Here is a 15,741-nt window from a genome sequence, read left to right as displayed (position 1 = left end):
TATATCTGATAAGAAACTTATAACTTGCATATATAAAGAACTCCTATATCTTGAAAATAAAAAGATAAACAACCCATTTAAAAAATGGGAAAAAGACTTAAACAGACACTTCTCCGAAGAAGAAATACAAATGGCAAGAAAGCACATGAAAAAATGTTCCAAATCTCTAGCTATCAGGGAAATGCAAATCAAAACTGCAATGAGATACCATCTTACACCCATAAGATTGGCAGCTATGAAAAAAACAGAAGAATACAAGTGCTGGAGAGGATGTGAAGGAAGGGGAACACTCATCCACTGCTGGTGGGAATGCAGAAGGATCCAACCATTCTGGAGGACAGTATGGCGGTTTCTCAAAAAACTAGCCATAGATTTGCCATATGACCCAGCAATACCACTGCTGGGTATATACCCAGCAGAACTGAAAACAAGGACACAAACTGATATATGTACACCAATGTTCATAGCAGCATTGTTCACTATTGCCAAAAGTTGGAATCAACCCAAATGCCCATCAACAGATGAGTGGATCAATAAAATGTGGTATATACACACAATGGAATACTACTCGGCTGTAAGAACAAACACACTACAAACACATGTGATAACATGGATGAATCTTGAGAACCTTATGTTGAGTGAAGCAACCCAGACATTGAAGGACAAATACTACATGACCTCAATGATATGAAATAAACAAGCTGCCCTAGATAGCAAGAGACTGAACGATAGGCTTACAGGAAATCGGAGGGTGGAGGAAGAATATGAGCCGATGTCTGCAGGGGTGGAATTTAAGACGAGATGGTGGTAAGTATGAACACAAAGAAGAGATAAAAGGGGGGCAAGGGGGTACCTTTGGTTGGGGCTTTGCGGGTTTGAGGGTGGCTGGGGAGGGACGGATGGGTAACGTTGCCCAGAAGTGGGGGGAGGGAGGGGTAGCATACGAACACAGGAGAGGGTCAGGTGTTGGTGGAGAGTAAAATGCCGAGAAAATCATATCAAAATATAATAAAGAGGGTTACCTGTTTAGAATGCTCGGAGGGGAGGGTCTGATGCAGGACGGGCTCCTGGGGAATGTCTAAATGCTCATTCTGCCAGAGTGGGTGACACCATGGGGTAGAAACCCAAGTAGTGAGAGTGGGGGTGGACCCACATCCTGGGGAGGACTAATGCCATCAAATAGAGGGAACTGTATCCCTCGAGAGAAAGGGTGGCTCCCAGGGCATTGGGGCAGTTGAGCAAGTTAGGCCCTAAACACTATTCCATCTATCTCTGGAAGTGGCTCCTCAGGAAATGGAGGTTGGCTGTCACTGTGGGCACCAAGGTGGAAGGGAAAATGGACGTTAAATGTGTGGAACCAAAGTAAATGGGGGATAAGAGAGGAGTTTCTTGAGAGTACACAAGGATGGATATAAAACATGCAATATTACACCATAACATATAGGAGATGACAGACTGATAAGTAAACCATAATGTAAAACATAGGATAACTAAAAATGTAAAGAACTGTGTATCCTAAAGTATGCACCATAATGTAAACACAGATATCACCTTGTTAGAAAGCTAATGTCTCAGACTCTGTACATCACTTTAAGTAAATATGATATGAATAGGGCGTAAGAGTATCACTGTGGAAGGGAAAAGGTTTTCTGGTGGATGTGTGGGAGTGCTGTATATTATATATATACATTGCTGTGGTCTAGGACTCCTGTGATGTTGATTGTTGTGCGGACTTCTGCTACTGCTGGAGTATGACCAGCGGATCGCTGCCGGGGGTCGGGCCTACGCCACGGCCTGACCAGGGCGGCAACGGGTGGCTCAAGGCTTGGAGGGGACGCGCGGTCAGATGGAAGAAACCACGGAGACAAGGTCTATGCGCAAGTCTAATTTATTGAGGAAGTACACTTAGTTATATATGGTTGGGTAGAGGGAGGGGTTGGAGCTAGGGCGGGCTGGCTAGGGGTGATAATGGATAGGCGGGGCTGGGCAGGCGGCTATGAGGTAAGCAGTGGCTAAGGAAGAAGGCAGATTATATGTTGGCAACATGGGCGGGACTGGCGGGAAGGACAGCAACGGCTGGAAGAAGAAGATAACAAAGGCTGGGGGAAGGGGTGGAGGGAGGCAGCAACAATTGCTCCTTCTGTTTTTTAAAGGAAAGTAAAAGAAATTAGAGTATCAGGCTGGGGAGGGTGAGGGGTAAAGGGGGCAGGATTGACCGGCCACGGGCAAGTGACATAGCATTTGATCAGGATGCATGTATAGCCCTTAGGGTCGGTGTGTGCTGGTGTTAGACGAGATGTCTAGCATGATGTTGCACACGCTTTTAGGGGTGGCTTGCACTGTGGCTAACTTGACTGTGAAGACTCCCTGGACATATAGCAATAAAGGGGGGCGGAGGGTGCACCCAGACCCTTTACGCCGAGGGAAGCAAACCCGTGCCGGTGGCCAGAGGCAGGGAGTCTCACAGCAAGTAGCTTTACAGGCAGGATGTACGGTGGGGAAAGGGACGAGGACGTGGGCGAGGGCGGGAAGTGGAATCAGTAGTAGCAAGACGTTGGTAATGAATCTGGACAAAGGAAGAAAATACACTGTTAGCTTGATCTTTGGCAAGGCGAATGATTCGTCGAACGGCCCAGGGACCAACGGTGAGACCTAGGACGAGGAGCAAGACTGGGGTTATCAAGGGCAGGAGGTAGGGGAGGAGGGGCTGCAGGAAACCCCAGGAGCTGGCAGCCTGGGCTCGCTCGAGTCGGCGTTGGTTAAGGCCTTTTTCAAGTTCTTTTAGGCTGTAGTCTACTAAGCCAGTGTAGTTGGCATAAACACAGCATTCTTCTCTTAGAGCTGCACACAGGCCACCTTCTTTCAGGAGAAGGAGGTCGAGGCCTCGGCGGTTCTGCAGAACAACTTCAGAAAGGGAATTGAGAGAGTCTCTAAGATATTTGACTGCATCTCGGAGGTAGATAATGTCAGTGTCGACTGCTTGTCTGAGGTTTTGGAGGGCAGAGGCCTGTGTGGATAGGGCTGCGACACCAGTAGCGGCCCCAGCTGCGGCCAGAAGGGACGTGACAGTGAGTACAGCAGTGATAGGTTCGCGTTTGTGGAGGTAGATGGCTTCTTGAGTGTGATCAAAGGCTTCAAAGAAATGTCTTGGGGTGTGATAGATGACTCGAGGTGTAAGGAGGCTGAGGACACACGTTTCGCTAGTCATGTTGAGAGTGGCGACAGATAGGCACGGGGTAAGTCCAGTAGAAGAGCAAAGCCATTGAGTAGTGTTTAAGGGGACTAAGTATTTGGCAGAGACCTCTGGGGAGGTATAGTTGGAGCAAACAGTAAGCTTAGGAGTGTGGGTAGAGCGGGGGTGGACGCATAGACCTTTGGAGGAGATGTGCGTGAGGGTAAGCGGGACATGGGTAGACTGATTCCAATTGCAGGAAGGAGGGGAGTCTTCTGTAGAGGAGTTGAAAAGTAGTGAGGGGATTGCGAGTGGATCATAAAGGGGGAGGCTAGGGGAAAGGCATAACCAGCAGGAGCGGGTGAGGTTGGGGTGGGAGGCATTGAGAGAGGAATAGGAGGCATTTAGGAGTTTGAAGTAGGGGCTAGAGGGGAGGAGAGGGCGTGGCTGCATGCGAGGAGCGGGGAGGGAGTTGAGGCTTGTAGAGAGTGCGGTAGTAGCCAAGGTGGAAGAGGCATCGAGAGGAGTAGATGGGGGCTGGAGACGGACAGTAGACGTGGGGGGAGGGTTAAGAATTTGATTGGGGCCAATGGCGGAGGGTGGGGTGGAGACGGGGCGCTTTTGGATTTCAAAGAGAGCCCCGTAGTCATAGGACACCATATAAAGGCGGATTCCGTAGGTACGGCCTGCAATCCAGGTGTCATCTGTGTGCTGTTTGACTGAAAGGCGGATAAGGTCCCAACGGGTGGAGTTGGCGGTACTGAAGGAGAGGAATTGGTCGCGGTTGGGGGCACCGGACCATCCGTAGGCCATGGTTTCACAACCCCAGCTGGGGCAATAGTAATGCAAGGGGTCATGGCAGCCCCTAGCAGTGGCGGGACAGATGTAGAAGCCTGAGATGCCGTAGTTGTAAGGGCCCGTTAGACCGTCGGTTCTTTCATCGTTGGCGGCTCCCATGCAGCCGCTGGTTATGATCACGTCGCACGTTCGCGCTCCAGGGGATATGGTAGGCATCCACCGCTGGTTGCAGCGCCACACACCCACGGCTGGCCTGCTAGGGGGCAAATGTGGAGGAAGAAAGAAGGGGCGAGAGGAATGACATTGTAGGCCAGGACAGTTTTCTCCGGGAAGGTGTGGAGGGTCCAGTTAAACGGCTGATGGGAAGAGGAGCCCTGAGCAGAAGAGGCTAAAGACAGCATAAGGATGAGGAGATGAATGAGATGAGGGAGAGTAGGGGGACAGGGAGTGTGGGTATGGGCAGAACGGGCTCGTCGGAGGAGCTGGAGAATTTGGCGTTCGGTGGGGTCATCATCTTCAAGGGAAAGGCGGCTTAGGCGGCGGGCAAGGAAGCGACGCCGACGTCGTTCGCGGCGAGAGAGAGCTGGTGTGGCTTCCACGGGTGACGGCGCAGGAGAGGTAGACTCAGATGTGCTTGCCTGGGGGCGCATAGTGAAAACCTGCAACAACAAAAGGAAGAAAGGAGAGCCCTCACGGGGGGGGGGGGGGCAATTAGTATCTCTCGTACGGAGGGCATGGTGTGCTCATCATTTAGTGGAATATTGGGGTCAGTATGGGTGAAAGAGTCTCAATCATTGCTATTAGCATTGTTTTCTGGTGTCAGTGGACGTGGGATGTCATCTGGGTTATGCGGTTGCGTCGCCGGCCGGATGTTTCGTCCTGGGACCCAAATAGGCTGTCGCTCTGTCTCTGGGAAGATACAGGTGAAGCCTCTTCCTTGTGCTAGCAGGGGGGCCAGATCTTGCCAGCGGTTAGTGGCTGGATCTTTCCAGTAGACTAGAGGAACTTGAGAAGGTGGCCACATAGGCCCCCAATGCTTATGTGTGGGAGAGAGTCCTTGACTGTCAAAAGTTAAGAGATTGTGGTGAATGAGACAAGCAGTCACAACATCTGCTGGAGCTTTGTGGGGAGAAGAGGCTCTCTCTTTTTGAATGAGCAGCTTGAGCTGTTAGTGAGTGCGTTCGACGATTCCTTGTCCTTGTGGGTTGTATGGAATGCCGAAGTGATGTGTGATGTGATACATCTGCACGAAGCTGGCAAAAGAAGCACTGCGGTACGCTGGCCCGTTATCTGTTTTGAGGTCCCATGGGACTCCCATGAGCAAAATGGCTTGGCGGAGCGCCTTGATACAATGTTTGGCGCTTTCTCCTGCGAGGGGGACTGCATAGCACAGATGTGAAAAGGTGTCAATGGCCACGTGAAGATATCTGAGGCGGCCGAAGGCGCTGACATGAGTGACATCTAACTGCCATCTCGAGTTAGGTCGGAGGCCACGAGGGTTAACGCCTTGAGGTTGTAGGGGCCCCACGGGGAGAAGAGGTGCGCAAACGCGACATGAGCGCACCAGATGTTTACAGGTTTCGATGGGCAGATCTGGATAAAGTTTGTGAATAGTCCGTGCAGAGTAATGAAACCGAGAGTGTAGTAACTTAGCCCTATTGATGGAGTTCCCAAGCTGGTCTTCACATATATCGTAGTTCTTGGAGGCTAATGGAAAGACTTTGCGGCTCGACACAGCTGCGTCGGCGAGGTCGTTGCCGTGAGCTAGGGGCCCTGGGAGGTTAGAGTGACTCCTTAAATGAGTGATGTACCATGGCTGTTTTCTCTCCTCGAGCAGGCGTTGCACAAAGGCAAGTGCTCGATCAATATTTGAATCGCCTGGTAAAAAGGTGGCGAGTGGCAGGCTGCAGCAAACCTGAAGCGTGTATAGACTGTCAGTAAAAATGTTAAGAGGCTGGTCCGGGTGGAGATTAAGGACTGCGGCGACAGCTAGAAGTTCGCCTACTTGAACAGAAAAGTCATTTGCGAACAGCAGTTGTCGGGGCTCAGGATTCTTGGGAGTGTATATGATGGCTGCAAACGCCGTTTTTGAGGCGTCTGTGAAAGCAGTGATGGCTCAGGGGATTGGGTTCCGCGCAGGCAATGGACGGAACGGGTTGGAAAACGCCAATTGAGACATTCCTTGCAGCAATCGGTGATGAGGATAATGATTGTCAAAGGAGCCACGAAAGAGCTCTACCAGGCTTTGCATCTGGGCATTGTTCATGATGAGGGAGGTAACTTCTTTTGCATCTAAAGGCCAAACAATAGTGTGTGGCGGGATGCCATACGTTTGTATGGAGAGGAGTACCAAGTCAGTGGCCAACGCGATCCAGGCCCTGGTAAAGGGGCAAATTTTTGGGAGTCTGCTTTTTGACGTATGCAGGAAAAGAAGGGGGCCATCTTGCCACAAGAGGCCTGTGGGTGTGATTGGCGTTGGCAGGACCAAAGCTAAAATTGGAAGGTCAAGGGAGAGCCGCTCTAGGCGGCACTGCTGCAGCGCGGCGCTAACTTGCTGGATGACTTCTCGAGCAGCAGGAGTGATGGTGATGCTACGGGTGGCTGCAGTTGGTGGGCTGTCTTTGGTCTGCAAGAGCTCGAAGAGGGGTTGCATCTGCGCTGTTGTGATGGGCAGCGCCGAGTGAAGCCAATTGATTTGTCCACAGAGTCGTTGGAGTTCAGTCATCGTCATCTTGTGAGAGACATGAATTTGTGGGCTTGTGGGCTGAATGAAGTGATGAAAATGAAAGCCCAAAAATTGAAAAGGAGGTTGGAGGTTTATTTTGTCTGATTGCACGGTAAGTCCGAGGCTTGAAAGGTTTGTCATTACTGCAGAGAGCAAGTCATTGAGGAGCGCGCTGGAGCTCGCTGCTAAGAGAAGGTCATCCATATAGTGGAGGATGTATGTTTGCTCTGGATGGAATTTAGAGCATAGCGGCTCAATGGCATGGTTAACATAGAGCTGACATATGGTTGGGCTGTTCCGCATACCCTGTGGCAGTACCCGCCATTGGAATCGAAGCGCTGCGCCCTGGTTGTTAGTGCGTGGGACTGTAAACGCAAATCGCGGACAGTCCTGCGGGTGAAGAGAAATAGAGAAAAGCAGTCCTTGATGTCGATGGTTGCCACGTAAAAATGCTGGGGGACTGCGGTGGGATGCGGGCAACCTGGCTGAGGTGATCCCATTGGCTTAATGTGCTTGTTGATTTCTCGAAGGTCATGGAGAAGGCAGAACTTGCTCGTGTTTTTCTTGTTAATGACGAAGATTGGCGAATTGTAGGGACTGGTGGACGGCTCAATATGCCCTGCTTGCAATTGTTCTTCAACGAGGGCAGAGAGAGCTTGTAGCTTGTGAGCTGGCAAGGGCCACTGCTCGACCCAGATGGGCTCCTCTGTGTCCCATTCCAGAGGGATAGGGTCAGGTCTTGAGATGGGAGCAGTGGCCCCTATGGGGGGGGGCAGCGCAGCTAAGAAGGCTTCTGTAGTGATTCGAGCTTTTAGCTGGCTGAGGACATCTCTCCTCCACAGGATGGTTTGGACTGAAGAGAGTACGAGCGGGCAAATTTGGCCTTCGTGTCCCTCTCGGTCACTCCAGTGCAGGGGCTGGGATGTTCTCCAGCAGGTAGCGGCTCCCGTGGCACCTATAACTTGAGGGCCAGTCTCGAGGGGCCAGTGATTGAACGCAGCGATTTCGAAGGGAACACAAGAGATTTCAGCACCAGAGTCTAAAAGTCCATCAAGCCATTGCCCATCTATTTTGAGCTCTAATGAAGGTTTTTGGTGACGTCTAATAGGCATTGTCCACATTATGGTTTTGGAGCTTTCCGGAGGGCCTCTTGGGAGAGGGGCTGAGGCCTGCCCCATCGCCCGTTTAAAGGCTGTCTTGGAACACGACAGTCGCGTGCCCAATGATACCCTTTTCCACAGCGTGGGCAGGGGGTGGAGGGTGGTCGGGCGGCAGGAGCAGGGCGCGGCGGTGGCACTATAGGCTGGGCTACTGGCTGCGGTGGGGTTGGAAGGTTGGGGCACTCACGAGCGAAGTGGCCTAATTCGCCGCAGCGGAAGCAGGTGTTGGTTGTTTGAACTGCAGCGACGATAGCTGTTGCGAGCGCAGAAGTTTGTCCGGACACTCCGGAGCAGGCGAGGACCCAGTCTTGGAGTGGCTTGTCACGCAGGGGGCGGATGATGGCTTTGCAAGCTGGGTTAGCCCCCTCTTGTAGGATGTCCTTAACGAAGGACTCGCGGGCTGTGTTGCCAACAACTCGCCTTTCTGCAGCGGCTTGCACACGAGCTACGAACTCGTTGAACGGCTCCTCGGGTCTTTGGAAGAGCTTCATGAGAGGCTCTGGGGCGGCCGCGGCGCACGAACGGAAGGCTCGAAAAACACAGTCATGGAGCTGGAGGAAAAACCCAGGCGGGGTGGCAGTGTAGGCGCTGGGATCGCCGTAAGGGCCGAACCCAAGAAATGCGTTTGCAGGGTAATGCACACCCTGATGCGCGTTGTCAGCAATCTGATTGTCGATTAGGACACCGAGATGGGCTCGCCAGTCAATGAATTGCCCAGGGGAGAGAACCGCTCGGGCTAGAGAGATCCAGTCGTAAGGGATGCAGCGAGGGATGGCCATACGCTCGAGAATGTCTTGGGCATGAGGGCTGGCAAGGCCATCCTCTTTTATCGCGTTGCGGAGCATTTGGATGTCCTTGGGGGAAAAGGGAATCCACGCTTGCGGGTTTTGTGGAGTGCGAGCCGGATTGAGGGGGAACATCTGAGCCAGAGGCGGAGTGGGAGAGGTGAGAAAGGCGGTGTCGTACACCGGCGGAGAGGGGTTCACGATGCTCCCGCTATTGCTGGGGAAGGCGGGAGACGAAGCGGGCCATGGAGGTGAGGCATTGGCAGTGCTAACTGGCGCCGGCCAGGATGGCGCAGCAGTAACTGTGTTTTTGACTAGCCAAGATGGCGGCACGGAGACGTCACGCCTGACATCACTTCTGGACTCAGGCCAAGATGGCGGAGTGGCCGTGTCACTTCCGAACACGGGCCAAGATGGCGGGGTGGCCGCGTCACTTCCGGACACAGGCCAAGATGGCGGGGTGGCCGCGTCACTTCCGGGCACAGGCCAAGATGGCGCCGGAGGCTCTTCCGGTTTAGCGGAAAATGGCGGCCAGCAGGCATCCAGGGCGGGGCCGGATGGTGACGAGACAGAAAGAGGCAGGTAGAGGCGGGAAGACGGCGCAGAGGAAGAAGAAGGAGGAAGCACGCCATGTTGGCATTGTTTGCAGGGCGCGGTCAGGGAGGAAGAAGGCGGAAGGTCGCCATCTTGAATGGGGTCTGGATCAGAGGCTGTGGGGGGATTCAGTTCGAGTGCAGCCTCGAGCTGGGCGGGCAGAGAGCAGGTATCGTCGTCTCCATCAGGGTCGCAAGTGAGAGGGTGGCTAGGCTCACAGGCGAGAGCGGAGGCAGGGGAGGGCACGCCTTGGAGACAGGTGCGGATAGCGACGAGAGCCGGGATAAGGCCAGGGGGAAACTGCTTGCGTTCGTGCTCCATAGCGAACGTTACCCGCTGAATTAAACGTTCATAAGTCTCTGGGCTCCAGAGAGCACAGGTGACGAGCCAAGGGTTAAAGGGTAGGAGAAGGTCCCAATACCGCTGTAGTTGATGGAGAGAGACCTTCACGTGGTGAGTTTCTAAAAGGGCCGCGAGTAAACGTACTTGAGGGACTTGGCGGGACGAGAGAGAGGCTCCCATTGTGACGGAGGGTTTAGGAGGGGGGTAGACTCACTGTCGTTGAGGGCCAGATTAGGTTCACGGGTGGGCTGGGATGGCGAAGAGGGAGGGAACAACGCCGGAGAGTCCCTACCTTGAGCGGCGGCACGGGAGGACGGCGATGGGTCCCGTGCGGGAGGTCGAGCGGCTGGCCGGCCAAACAGGAACGCGAAGATGTCGCTCCACCGCATACAGAAGGGAGCGGAGTCCCTGTTCCGGGCGCCAATTGTTGATTGTTGTGCGGACTTCTGCTACTGCTGGAGTATGACCAGCGGATCGCTGCCGGGGGTCGGGCCTACGCCACGGCCTGACTGGGGCGGCAACGGGCGGCTCAAGGCTTGGAGGGGACGCGCGGTCAGATGGAAGAAACCACGGAGACAAGGTCTATGCGCAAGTCTAATTTATTGAGGAAGTACACTTAGTTATATATGGTTGGGTAGAGGGAGGGGTTGGAGCTAGGGCGGGCTGGCTAGGGGTGATAATGGATAGGCGGGGCTGGGCAGGCGGCTATGAGGTAAGCAGTGGCTAAGGAAGAAGGCAGATTATATGTTGGCAACGTGGGCGGGACTGGCGGGAAGGACAGCAATGGCTGGAAGAAGAAGATAACAAAGGCTGGGGGAAGGGGTGGAGGGAGGCAGCAACACTGTGAAGAAAAGCTGAATAATTAGGGGGGGGAAAAAAAAAAGAAAAAGATAGGATGTGGAATTTTTTCAAGTCAACATTCTTTATCTAAGCTCTTTATCTAACTTTATCCAAGTTCTTTATCTATCCTTTAAACCCATCGCTATATGCCATTCCCTAGTAAGGGACCATGACATTATATTGGGCTTCAAATTTCGGGGAGTTCTGGATCACAGAGTGTTTCAACAATGGCAATGGAGGGATACTGGTATGGGATACCAATGACAGGTGATATATGGCTGACAAGGAGCTGTACAGAACATATGTCCAGGGTGCATGGTAATGTTTGGATATACTCATAGTGGCAACAATTAAAAACCACAGCAGGGGGGGTACTGGGTTCCTGGCCAGTGGTGCTCTGTTGTGGTCCCTAGGGGAGCAGCGACAGTCTCCCAGGTACAGTGGCGGGGACCGGGAGGGAGTGAGGGTTCAACAGTGAGCCCCTGATGCTAATGACTATGCTTGTGAGCTGATAAACCTAAAATAAGAACAAGGCCTAGAGCAACATTGTGCCTGGGAATTTCCTCCTGTCAGCCTTCATGTTACTCAAATGTGGCCAGTCTCGAAGCCAAACTCAGCATGTAAATGCAATGCCTTCCCCCCAGCGTGGGACATGACACCCGGGGATGAGCCTCCCTGGCAACGAGGGACCACTATCAACTACCAACTGATGATGCAACTGGAAAATGACCTTATATGGAAGGTTCATTGCAGATCAGCAGAATATCCATGTCTACATAAAATACCATGACTTTAAAATGCTGTTTGACCTAAAGTAAGGGGGAAATGGAAAGGAGAAATGAGTTTATATGGCTACGAGTTTCTAAAAAAGAATCTGGAGGCTGGCAGAAGGATTGCCCTCATGCACAACTGAGCAGAGTCAGAGAGACAGATAAAGCAGATACAACCCCCAGATATTGGTTCCTTTGAGGGCTAAAGAGACCCATGGGAGTTATGGTCATGGCCGATGGGGTTAACTACCAGGGCAGATGGCCCCTCTTTGGAAATGGTGTTTATGTGTGATGAATCTGGACTCAGATGGGATCTCCCTTCATAAGACTTTCATGCTAATGTGCTGGAGGTGCAGTTAATGTTGGGGTTTAAGATATATTTAGGGGATTTGAATCTCTGGACTGACAATGTGATAGCCAGGTCCTGAGCCTCAACAGACTCCAGCACCTACAATCTGATCTATTGGACTTACCACACTCAGCTAAGATGGAGTTGAAGAAGGACAACCACCACACCATGGAGCCTAGAGTGATTACAACTGAAAATGGGAGGATTGCATCCAGCATCCATGTGGAATCTGAGCCTCCTCTTGACATAGAGGTGCAATGGACACAACCATTCCAATGTCCACATAGAAGAGGTGGCATTGGATTGGGAAAAGTGGACATGGTGGACGATGGGTATGGGGAAAGGCAGGAAGAGATGAGAGGTGGAGGCGTCTTTGGGACATGGAGCTGCCCTGGATGGTGCTTCAGAGGTAATCACCGGACATTGTAAATCCTCACAGGGCCCACTGGATGGAATGGAGGAGAGTATGGGCCATGATGTGAACCATTGTCTATGAGGTGCAGAGGTGCCCAAAGATGTACTTACCAAATCCAATGGATGTGTCATGATGATGGGAACGAGTGTTGTTGGGGGGGGGAGAGGGGGGGTGGGGGGGTGGGGTTGAATGGGACCTCACATATATATTTTTAATGTAATATTATTACAAAGTCAATAAAAAAAATTAAAAAAAAAAAAAAGCCTTTCTTAGCTTTTTAATGAGCTGGATTGGAAGAACCTTCCTTTCAAGAATGCAGCCATGAAAGAACAATTGGGAGAGCTGAATACAGACCTATAGAAGTAGTTTCAAGGAGCAGGAACATGATTCAAAACTGGGTAGTTGAAGGGGTATGACAGGGGTGTAGGTGCTGAAGCCTCTGGGGGGCTTCGTGGGGGACCCCGAAGCCTCTGTGGGGCTTCTTGGTGCCGCGGGCTTAGGTGAGGACGATGCAGCTGGGCTAGAGGAACTCAAACCACGGAGACGAGGCTGGTGGCCCAGGTCTGGTTTATTCAGGAAGTAAGCACAGTATTATAGGGCAGGAGGGTGGCGTGGGGAATGCTGATTGGTTCAGAGGTGGACAATATTTTGGTTGGCTGCCGTAAGCAGTTGCCAGGGGGGAAGGCTGGTAAGAGGTTACATGAAGTGGGAGAGGTGGTGGCAGGGGATTGGCTATTGCTGTTGCCGGGGTGGAAGGCAGACTTGAGCTTCTTAGGCTGTGGCGGGAAATGGAGAACAAAGCAGTTGCATGGGGGGAAGGGAGCAGGAGAGGGAGGGGAAGAAGGGTGGAGTGGCAGGGGCCGACCAGATGTTACGTTTAGGCGGGAGATTATGGGCGCAGCCTCTGCCTGGGCGGGCTTGAGGGCGTCACGCCCGTGCCGGCTGAGGACGTGGCCGCCCATTCCAGCCGCCCGGTAGTAGGCCTGGGCAGGCTGAGGGCTTGCGCCCGTGCCAGCCACCTTGACCCCTGGCTCCAGGCTACGTGTCTGCCTTCTGCCAGGGGCTGGCCATGCCTAGGGAGGCTTGCTGTCCCACATGTAGGGATACTATTCGGTTGGGCAGTGCAAGATTGACAGGGGGCTAGGGTGGGGAGAATGGGTTGGGCAGTCCATGGAACTGGGGGGAGGGTTGGGGGAAGGGAGCAGGGGAACACTGGGGATTGACAGGTAAGTGGTTGAAACTGCAATGTTGAGAAAACTCTTTTGGCAATATGACAAGGAAATGTTATTGGTTTAGGGTGTTGGATGGGGGTGCATTTGGCACAGGGTGCACCTGGGGCAGGCTTCCAGGAAGTGAGTGATCATCTTTTCATACTGTATTATATCAGTGGGTAGAGGGCCATATAATGAGAGGAAAGGTGTTAGACTCCCATCCTGGGGAGGTCTGATATGTTCTAAGACTGAGGGGAGGGTATCTCTTGAGAGTATGATTGGTTCCTAGTAGGGGAGGACAGACTAATGTGTCAAGTCCTCAGCATTATTGTAAGTATCTATAAATCTTGTCCTTCAAGGAGTAAAGCCTGGTGGTCATTGTGGACCCTGAGGGGAGGGAGAGGGAGAAATAGAATAGATGGAAGAGGGGTTATTTAGGAGGCAATGGAAGTGTTCTGCATGATCTTGCAATGATGGATGCAGACCATGTTAAATTTCACCAAAAATTTATAAAAGTATATGGTCTAAAATGTAAACCATAATGTAAACTACTGAGCATGGTTAGTAGCTATGTTTCAATATTTGTACATCCTGTGTTACAAATGAACTATCCACATGTAAAAGGGTCATTAGGGAAGGGGGAAAGGGGAGAGAATGTTAGATATATGGGAGCCCCCTATATTCTGTATGTGATTTTACTGTGACCTAAAACGTCTTTGAAGACATAATGAAAAAAAAAAATGTAAAAGGAAGAAATAGAAGAAATTACCACTGTACATATAGAACAGTTATGACAGCAATGAAAGGCAAAACATCAAAAATTTTAAAAAATATTTTCCATTTTTTAATACCCCAATGTTTTTTTACTTCACTTTTTGTTTTAGTTTTTCTAAATCATTATGTATTTCATTTTTTATGTTTAAACCTATCATTGCGATCTCATTTTCCTATTAAATGAATTTGGCAATATATCTGGCTTCATTTTTTAAGAAGTTTTTAATCACAGAAGGGTTACAACTATAGCAAGGAAGGCACATTGGTGTGGGGTGTCAGTGATGAGAGACACGTGGGAGGAAGTTTACCTGAGCATACATATAAGATATATGAATATGTTCAAATGTTCATGGGTAGAGATTGACACAACAACCTACTGAATTTCCATCCTGGAGAGCTCTGCCACATTCTCTAATGGAACAGCAACAAACCTCCATGTACAGGGGCAATGAGCAGTGAAGAAGGATGGTCCATTGATGGACTCTTAATATTGATGACTATCTTTATGAGCCTTCTGCTTTTGAAAATGCAACTTAGCCTTGTATTGAAGGGTGCTGAAAATTTACCTCCTGAGAGCCTCCATGTTGCTCAAATATGACTACTCTCTAAGCCAAACTCAGCATATAAATGCATTGCCTTCTCCCCAGCATTGGACATGACTCCTAGGGATGAACCTTACTGGCACTGAGGGATTACTACCAAGCACCAGCTGGTGATGCAACTGGAAAAAGACCTTGAATAAAAATGGTAAAGACAAATGAGTTTTTATGGCTAAGAGACTTCAAAATAAGTTGGGAGGTCATCAGAGAGGTAACACTTATGCATGCCTCAGCAGGATCTCATAGACAGCCAAAGTAGATACTACCCCAAATAGTGGGGCTCCTGAGGGCTATGGAGATACCCAGGTCCTACAGTCATGGCAGATAGCTCTGGGGTTTGGTGTCTTGCCAGTGGGCCCCACTTTGGAATTTGTGCTCCTGAGTGTCATGGAATTGGACTCAGATGTGACTTTTCTACACATGCCTCTTCTGTCCCTTTTATTGAACCTATATTTGGTGCTGGAGTTGGTAGGTGTATGTGCAAGAGATTTGAATCTCTGGGCTATCCTTGTGCCAACTGGTCTCTGAGCCTCAGTGGAGTTGCAACACCTACTCTCCAGTTCATTGGACTCAGCCAGGACAACTAACAAGGAGATGAGAATGGACAACCACCGTATCAAGGAACCAAGAGCATCTACAACTGCAAGAAAGAGAGTCCCATCCATCAGCCTTATGGGATGGAAGCCCCCTTTCAATTCGAGGAGGAATGGGCATCACCATCCTGGAAGCCTCAAGATAGGGGAATAAAATATGTACTAGAGTGGAGTTCCTGATATTCTACTATAGACTGATTTTGATTCTAGCAATGGAAGAAATTATATCATTGATGAGGAGACAGTGGCCACTAGAGTTGCTGAAGGCGTAGAGAGGGAAAAAGAGGTATAATGTGGGGGCATTTTTGTGACTTGGAACTGTCCTGAATGACATTGCAAAGTCAGATATAGGACATTATAAATCTTGTCACAACCTACAGAATGGAGTGGGAGAGAGTGTAAACTACAATGTAAACTATAATCCATGCTGTGTGGCAATGCTCCAAAATGTGTTCATCAATTGCAATGTGTGTACCACACTATAGAACGAAGTTGTTAATGAGGGAAAAGTGGGAGGTGTGGAGAGTGGGACATATGGGAAGCCCTTATATTTTTTATGTTACATTTTAGGAAATCTATGTGTCTTTTAAAAATAAATTAAAAAAATATATATT

This window comes from Dasypus novemcinctus, chromosome 1 (genome assembly GCF_030445035.2).
Source record: "Dasypus novemcinctus isolate mDasNov1 chromosome 1, mDasNov1.1.hap2, whole genome shotgun sequence".
NCBI lineage: Eukaryota > Metazoa > Chordata > Mammalia > Cingulata > Dasypodidae > Dasypus > Dasypus novemcinctus.
Note: the sequence above shows the minus strand (reverse complement) of the source record.